The sequence below is a fragment of the Pleurodeles waltl genome, chromosome 2_2 (assembly GCF_031143425.1).
Source record: "Pleurodeles waltl isolate 20211129_DDA chromosome 2_2, aPleWal1.hap1.20221129, whole genome shotgun sequence".
Lineage (NCBI taxonomy): Eukaryota > Metazoa > Chordata > Amphibia > Caudata > Salamandridae > Pleurodeles > Pleurodeles waltl.
Genome location: NC_090439.1, coordinates 12,922,371 through 12,931,156, shown reverse-complemented (window position 1 = coordinate 12,931,156; position 8,786 = coordinate 12,922,371). Strand labels below are relative to the sequence as shown.

Sequence of the window (8,786 nt, the reverse complement as noted above, 5' to 3'; positions counted from 1 at the left end):
CATTTTTGGGGGTTTCCCGATTACTTTGGCTTTATTTGCTGGAGTCTTGCTGTTGTTGCTATTTTTTCGCAATGGCTGTCCCGTCACGACGAGATCCTGTATTGCTGCTCCCGTCAGCGCAGCTGTGTCGTGAACGCATGATGCAGCATTTTGGAGCGACACTTCTAGGTCGTTTGGAGTGTGACTGGTCTCTGTCATTCAGACCGGTTTTGGATTGTGTGCAACCCGTGTTTCGATGCCTTTGGTGCTCGTTTGAACATGCACTGGCTCTCTGTCTCTCACTGCAGCGCCCTTGTAGTGCTTTCCTCTTATTTAATTTCTAAGCACTAACATAACACAACAGAAATGCACTTCTGAGGTCAAAGAAGACTTTTATTGTTGTTAATTCTTCCCCAACCACAATGTTTATGAATGAATGACGAATTAGTAGCTTTCAAGTCCGCGTTAATCAAACAAAATATATCAGTTTGCAATATACACAGCAGGTTATATTTATAAGATATTGAATGCAAAGCAAAACAAATACTTCACCGTGTAGGAACTATTTACAGCTACATCTTTCTAAGGTCTGCAAGCTGAGACCCCTGTCAGCCGCGAGAAAGAGTGTCATCTACCCACACGGGATGCTGGCAACTGGCGCCAAGCTCCAGCACGAGGTCCGGCAGATTCGAATCTGACTCTCTGCAGCCTGTTACATTCGTTACAAAGGTGTGCCCCCTCCTCTCAGACCTGGGAAACTGAGCAAGCCTTTTGGAGACTGGCCAGGTCTCCAAGACTACTCCTGTTCCCAAGCTCAAGGGAAGAGAAACAACGCCCATGTACTCTCTCTTATCAGGTCTAGTCTACTGTGAGAGCAAAACATCTTGGTTCTCTGGTGCAAAAACACAGCTTGGAAAAATACAGAACTATTCTCAACTGCAATGTCTAACTCCACGTTAAAGGCAATGGGCAGCTAACCTAAATATCAAATGCAATGTCATGTTAAAGGCAATAGGCAGCTAACCTAAATATCAAATGCAATGTCTAGTGCCATGTCAAAGCCAATAGGCATCTAAGCTGAATACAAAATGCAATATATAATATCATGTCAAAGCCCATAGGCAGCTGAGCTGAATACAAAATGCAATGTATAATATCATGTCAAAGCCAATAGGCAGCGGAGCTGAATATCATGTCAAAGCCAATAGGCAGTTAAGCTGAATACAAAATGCAATATATAATATCATGTCAAAGCCCATAGGCAGAATATCTAATAGCATGTCAAAGTCAATAGGAATACATCATGTCAAAGTCAATAGGCATGCAATGTCAAAGCCAATAGGCGGCTAGACTGGATACAGCATGTCAAAGCCAATAGGCAGAATACAGAATGTAATGGCTAATGCAATGTCAAAGCCCATAGGCGGCTCAACTGAATATAGAAAGTAATGGCTAATGCCATGTCAAAGCCAAAAGGCACAATACAGAATGTAATGACTAATGCAATGTCAAAGCCCATAGGCGGCTAAACTGAATAAAACATACCATGTGCTACTGGTGAACATTGAGCAACTAATATGCGCAGTGGTGAAACACAAAGTCACTGGTCAAAACAAACTTTATCAAATGGCAGGACATTCCGCCCTTTGACCAATGAATTTTTGTTTCACATATCTCATATTTCAAACAAACAAAAAAAAAAAACATCAGCACACAAAAAAAACATTATGATCAAAGCAATCCCTGTAAAGCAATAGAAGTGAATTAACACATTGATCTCATGACCTTTCACATCAGATACATCTACATAAAAAAAGACTGGGCAATTTTTTTTTTTTTTTTTTTTCTGAATGAGTCTCTAATTCAACAGTGTTAGCAATTTGATGTGGCATGAGTTCTGCTCATGTAAAGGTGCACGGTCCACCTGAAAGGTTTTCTGGAAGGTAAGCAAAAGTCAGAGTTCCATACGAGAGGGGAAAAAAAAAAACACAGCAAACAAGTTGAACTTGAACTGAAGGCGCAGTTTGCGCAAAATGGATCCATGGTGCTGGCACTTTACTCAGCCAGGTTCAGGTTGGGGATTCAGTCCCTTCCCCGACCCCACACGCACACACCGGAAGGGGGACCACACAGCACACTCAGGGACAGTGGCGAAACGTGGTAGGATCTGCAAAAGAAACAAGTATGACTTTTCTTGCAAATAACATTTTTCATTTAAACTGCACCCTTCCTCTTTCTTTCCCTGTTTTATAATCAGCAGGACGTTTTTGGGGCCCTTTGTTATATTTTCTGCAGGTTCTGGAGGGTCACTTGGGGCTTCAGCCCACACATCAGTACTGAGGTTTTTATCTGCTGCGCCACAGCTTCCTTTTTCTTGCACTGTCAGAAGGGCTGGGGCAGACTCATTCTTTATCAAACCTCCATTCACTGCACTTTTGTCAATTTGGGCCATTCTGTCTCCAATTTGTATGAATGAATCAGATTCTTTTCTAGGTATCAGCATAATTTCGATTTTTCCTTGGTAATTTGCAGCAATCACTTTCCCTAAAACCTGATCAATTTGCCATTTCTGTTCTGGTAACTTTCCTCTCCCCAACTGCTCTGTGACTGCTTGCATGACAGATTGCTTTTGTGCATGCTGCACAGTTTTTATCAAATCTAGGGGAATGTGCATCTCTCTCATCTCTGCCCACCTGTAAGTGGCCTTTTCACATTTCTGGGGCACCCACATAGCCATCCCCACTAAGGCAGAATTCTGGGTGAACACTTCTCTCTCTGCATTTTTCTGATTAACATCTGCAAGGTAATTGAACCAGTTAGGTGCTAAAACATTATCAAAAATCAGCATAAAAATGACACATCTCACGTAGCTCTTGCTTTAAAATCTGACATACATTATACAACGCTGTTCCTTCTACTGTGCCAGAAAGCAACATTTCAGTCAATGAATCATTAGTAAAACAAATATGCTTTTTATCTTCAGTAGACACGAATTCAAATGGTGCACACAGTTTCATCGGTAATTCTTTTATCTGTGGTACTCTAGCCCTGTCTTGCAAGTACCAGATCCATTGTATGATTCTAGCTAGGGGCACTATTTTCCTTCCCTGTTCTTGATTTAAATGTACATAAGTATTTCCTTCTTGCACTGCGCAGAAACCTAAAGTCTGCATTATTTCATTTGCCAAATCACAAGCGCGCAGCTGCATATTATTTTTCACAGTGACCATGTACAAAAGTGTTAGGATTTCTCTCAAATGAGGGCTATTCTTTTTCCAAAAATCAAACAAGCTAATGAAACTCGGGGTGTCTTGCTCTAAAATCCTTCGTTTTACTTGTGCATTTTGCAACAGTAACTCGTCGTCCGTGTTATCAGTTAAGGAATGCACTTTGGCTGCCAAAAACCCTGGCTCACACGGAAACTCAGTGCAGCTCGGAGCTGTCTTAACCCCCTCATTACTGGAATGGGACAAGAAAGATTCTTCATTTTTATAACTTTCAGCATTATTTTGAATTATCGTATCCTGGCTAATTTGCTCACGTAAATTCCTATTTTCATGTTCCAACTTCCTACATTTCTCCTGCATTTCTCTGTAAGCAGATAAAGGTATCCAGACCTTTCTGTCATCATTACTTCCAAAACACACGTTTTCTACATATATACAACAGGAATTATTTCTCAAAACATTATCAGGCCTTTTAGCTACACATGCATTTTCTTCTGTAATTCCCCAAACAGAAAACAATTCACAGTTTTTCTTAGCACCATCAGGCAGTTCATCAACACATGTATTCTCAGACATGGTCTGCCGTGCTACTGTGATTCTCCAAACAGAAAACAATTTCTGTAATTCTCCAAACAACAAAAAAACAATTACACTTTTAAAGTGTGCACTTAGAAATCTACTAACTCGTCAAACCCCTTCTTAATCACCTCTTACTGACCGACCCCACTTCTGGTACCAATTGTAGTGCTTTCCTCTTATTTAATTTCTAAGCACTAACATAACACAACAGAAATGCACTTCTGAGGTCAAAGAAGACTTTTATTGTTGTTAATTCTTCCCCAACCACAATGTTTATGAATGAATGACGAATTAGTAGCTTTCAAGTCCGCGTTAATCAAACAAAATATATCAGTTTGCAATATACACAGCAGGTTATATTTATAAGATATTGAATGCAAAGCAAAACAAATACTTCACCGTGTAGGAACTATTTACAGCTACATCTTTCTAAGGTCTGCAAGCTGAGACCCCTGTCAGCCGCGAGAAAGAGTGTCATCTACCCACACGGGATGCTGGCAACTGGCGCCAAGCTCCAGCACGAGGTCCGGCAGATTCGAATCTGACTCTCTGCAGCCTGTTACATTCGTTACAAAGGTGTGCCCCCTCCTCTCAGACCTGGGAAACTGAGCAAGCCTTTTGGAGACTGGCCAGGTCTCCAAGACTACTCCTGTTCCCAAGCTCAAGGGAAGAGAAACAACGCCCATGTACTCTCTCTTATCAGGTCTAGTCTACTGTGAGAGCAAAACATCTTGGTTCTCTGGTGCAAAAACACAGCTTGGAAAAATACAGAACTATTCTCAACTGCAATGTCTAACTCCACGTTAAAGGCAATGGGCAGCTAACCTAAATATCAAATGCAATGTCATGTTAAAGGCAATAGGCAGCTAACCTAAATATCAAATGCAATGTCTAGTGCCATGTCAAAGCCAATAGGCATCTAAGCTGAATACAAAATGCAATATATAATATCATGTCAAAGCCCATAGGCAGCTGAGCTGAATACAAAATGCAATGTATAATATCATGTCAAAGCCAATAGGCAGCGGAGCTGAATATCATGTCAAAGCCAATAGGCAGTTAAGCTGAATACAAAATGCAATATATAATATCATGTCAAAGCCCATAGGCAGAATATCTAATAGCATGTCAAAGTCAATAGGAATACATCATGTCAAAGTCAATAGGCATGCAATGTCAAAGCCAATAGGCGGCTAGACTGGATACAGCATGTCAAAGCCAATAGGCAGAATACAGAATGTAATGGCTAATGCAATGTCAAAGCCCATAGGCGGCTCAACTGAATATAGAAAGTAATGGCTAATGCCATGTCAAAGCCAAAAGGCACAATACAGAATGTAATGACTAATGCAATGTCAAAGCCCATAGGCGGCTAAACTGAATAAAACATACCATGTGCTACTGGTGAACATTGAGCAACTAATATGCGCAGTGGTGAAACACAAAGTCACTGGTCAAAACAAACTTTATCAAATGGCAGGACAGCCCTCCAATGGTCGATACTGATCTGTTGATGTTCCCGATTAGGGCTCATTCCCAGACTTGTGCACTACGGATGCGCTTGCTTCGTGAGGCGGTTTATGAGATTCCCTTCCTGGAGGAAGATGGTATTGTCTCTTTCACGGGCCCTGCACGGGGTGCGAACCACACCTGCTCCATGGTACTTTGTGGCGTGGATCTTCCGATATTGACATATATCGAAGTAGAGGAACTCCTGCGTTCTGTTGCTTCTGTCTGACGATTGGATTTTTTTTCTCTCCTACGAAATTGACACAATGTTGAATTTGGCTTTCTGGTCACATGTTTCCTAATTTCATGACTTGTTGTCTTCTCACCTTGTCGAAGTATATGATTTTATATATTGTTTATGTTTGGGGCATCCTTTTATATTAATGGAACCAATTGCTACCGACAAGGGGAGGGTGTAGTGTGGTCCGTTTTACGTATTCTTTGCGCATTAGCTTCAGGCTTTAGGCCTTTGTGCACTTTGCCCTGAATATATTTTATTCATTTGCTGACAGCTTAGAGCCTCTGTGCACTTTGCTCTACATGCTTTTTATTAGGCTTCGTACTGTTATTTTTCAAATGGCCAGTTCTACGGTGTTGTTTTTTTATTCATATCACACTGTTTTGCCTACTTCAGCACTGGAGTTCTCCATAACATATTTACTCTGTGCTTCAGTCAAGGATACAGTCTGGTACATTGCCGATAGACGTGGTAGGAGTTTAGACTTGGCATTCCTGCGTAGGGACATTTTGTGATCACGATGACATGTTAGTTATAAAATCACTTCCTTGTCCCAATACAAGCAAGAGGGAGATTCCGACCAGGGAACCACAACTAGACGCTGACTGCCTTGTTCCAGATGCTGAACCAAGATCACAGGTCTTTGCTCAGGTATGAGGGCTGATGTCTCCACAGTGATTCTGAAAGGCAAGCTAGGAGCTTAACATGCTGTGCTCTAAATAGAACAAGCAGAGGGAGAGTAGAAACTGTTAGACAATATGATAGGTTTGTTTTTATGTTTTACTCTCCTGGTGACTATTTCAATCCTACTGTGTTTTATTGTTCTGGTTATTGCGACTCACGCCTTAATATCTAAAATACAGTCGTTTTATTAAAACATTATATAAAACTTATACTGTCTTTGTCATTTGTATATGAGATCATATTGGAAATAAGAGAGTTGGTTTGGATCTGAGTGACCACGACTTCCCTGAGAAGTTCCAAAGATGTCATGCGCTCGGCTGCCAAATCATTTCTTCCTCATGGGAGAAATGAGGCACTGCTAGTTAGCCGGAGCAAAAAACGGATTTAGGGTGACAGAGTTCTTTACACGTGGGTCAGACTCAGTTCCCCACACCGTTATCGATCCTGCTGCCTAGAAATCCAGTAGTCTCATTTAGGATAATGAGAGCCCACGCGACAGAGGCATGAGTACACAGCCTTGAGACAATGGGCTACATATATCTATGCTGGAATAGAGAATTGGTAGTTGTCACATCCCTAAACACACCGCTGAATTATGCATTACTTATCATACACAAAACATATCTTTTCACACACAAACATGTCACATACATTCCAACAATGATACATGACTATATCTCCAACAATTTGCATGCAAAGGAGACCTATAAATTACATGTGTTGCATTGCATCATAAAGTCTGGCCCTTAGAACACACCAGAGTGTGACACACACTTGCACTGACATTGTCATGGGTTACCTGATCATATCCCAGCCTTAGTCAATGGCATACTTTGCTAAACATTTGTCAAGGGTATCATATGCATGAACATGTTTTGCAGATGGCCCATCCTATCTTATGCTCTGTTATGAAACGAACAGTGTGAATTCTGACATAACAATGTGGTAGGCATACAATTTGAGTTCCATCACATTTGTACACTCACAGTACACACATTGTACACATCTGTAAACATGTATGTGGAAAAGAGTCTTCATACACGTGCAGATTTGCAAACACTATCAGTCCTCCCATGCATCACACACCTACAAACATATGGAAACACATTCCTATGTTACCTGTACAGAGTGAAATACTCATGCATACATATGTTGCCCTGCCATGCAAACAAAAAAGATGCCTAATACCTGGAACTAGGAATGTGAATCTGGGTGCCCTGTCTGCCTTCCCTCGCAAATCCACTCATGCCTGTCAAGCGTAAAAAAAAAAATGATGCATACAGTATTTCTATATGCATCACCAATACCAACAATCAATTGCAATGCAATGGGTCTCGCATTTGTTCGACTCAGAGTAATTAGCGTTGTAAAATCCTAACTGGACTTTTCTTGCCACATAAATTGTAAATGAAAAGTAATAAAGTTTTACATAAGCAAGCCAATTTAAAGAACCACGCCATGAGTGTGAAGGAGCACAAAAAAGGAAACAGAATTTAGCTTGAAGTCAAATGTATTGGCAGTTATGCAATTATCTATGTAACAGGGTTGATGTCATGCAAAACGTGCAACTACTGCCCAGTGAGATCGCACTGCATAGGAAATAAAATTAAAAAGTAGTCCAGAACCCATGCGGAAAACATGGAGCCTCATATGGTTTCTGTAGTTTACCGGTGTTGTTGCAGAGGGCTAAAAACCGGAAAAGGCATGATGCATGCATGCCTTTCACAAAATAAATAAATCGAATTTTAAAAGGCAAGCCCACAAACCAATGAAACTGATGGGCATGACATGAGCATGGTTAAAAGCCCACAGAGAGATTACAACAGAGGCTAGAGTGCTTGACCCTAAAAATGACACCTCACACCAGCGTATCTAAACTAAATGGTTATGCCCTGTCAGCCACCATTCAAAAATCCACGCATGTCCGTCCTGTGTCAAAAACGCATATCAGAAAATGTGACACATACATCCATGACTTCCTTGTTGCACACATGGGAAAGTAAACCTACTTTCACTTTTACTTTACAGTCTTGTAGTCTGTGCTTGAGAGAGGTTGTGTGGTGCTTGTGCTGTGTGAGGAGTGGTGGATTTCGAGTCTTTTGTGCTGTGTGCTGTCTGTTTTTTTTTTCATCTAGTCTTTGATAATATTGTATTGTAAATTTATGTCCTATTATTGTGTCAGTGTTGTTGGGTGTCTGTCTTGGGGTAGTTAGGTTTGTTAGAGTAGTTGGGGTTAGTTGGGGATTAGTAATTTTCTTATTTTGGTTTTTTTTTAGGTTGCAGTGGAGGGAAACTGCAACATGTCACAGAAGGGAGGGTGCAGATGATGACTGGGGATGAACTGGGAGGGTTTATCCCGTTGGTGTGCCATTACCTTCCAAACATGGTGGCTGTGGGTGGCTGCATGATTATGGGCTACCCAACAGAGGCACGGAAGCTGCGCTGGGGCAAGGTGCTGTACCAGCTGTGTTGCATCTTCTCGGTATAGCACACTGACCATCAGTTGAAGCACTGATGGCCAGACCTCATTGCCTGTGAAAGTGATCTCCTTGATCACCTTGTTATCCGGG

At 41.3% G+C, this 8,786-nt stretch overlaps 1 long non-coding RNA gene across 1 annotated transcript; it reads right to left on the bottom strand.

The window, feature by feature from the left end:
- Positions 1 to 351: 351 nt before the first annotated feature.
- Positions 352 to 5,259, bottom strand: LOC138279769 (uncharacterized). Its single transcript, XR_011200872.1, has 2 exons — positions 4,185 to 5,259; positions 352 to 2,146 (listed from the first exon to the last, which is right to left on the bottom strand). It is a non-coding gene; the product is annotated as an uncharacterized lncRNA (long non-coding RNA).
- Positions 5,260 to 8,786: the final 3,527 nt, after the last annotated feature.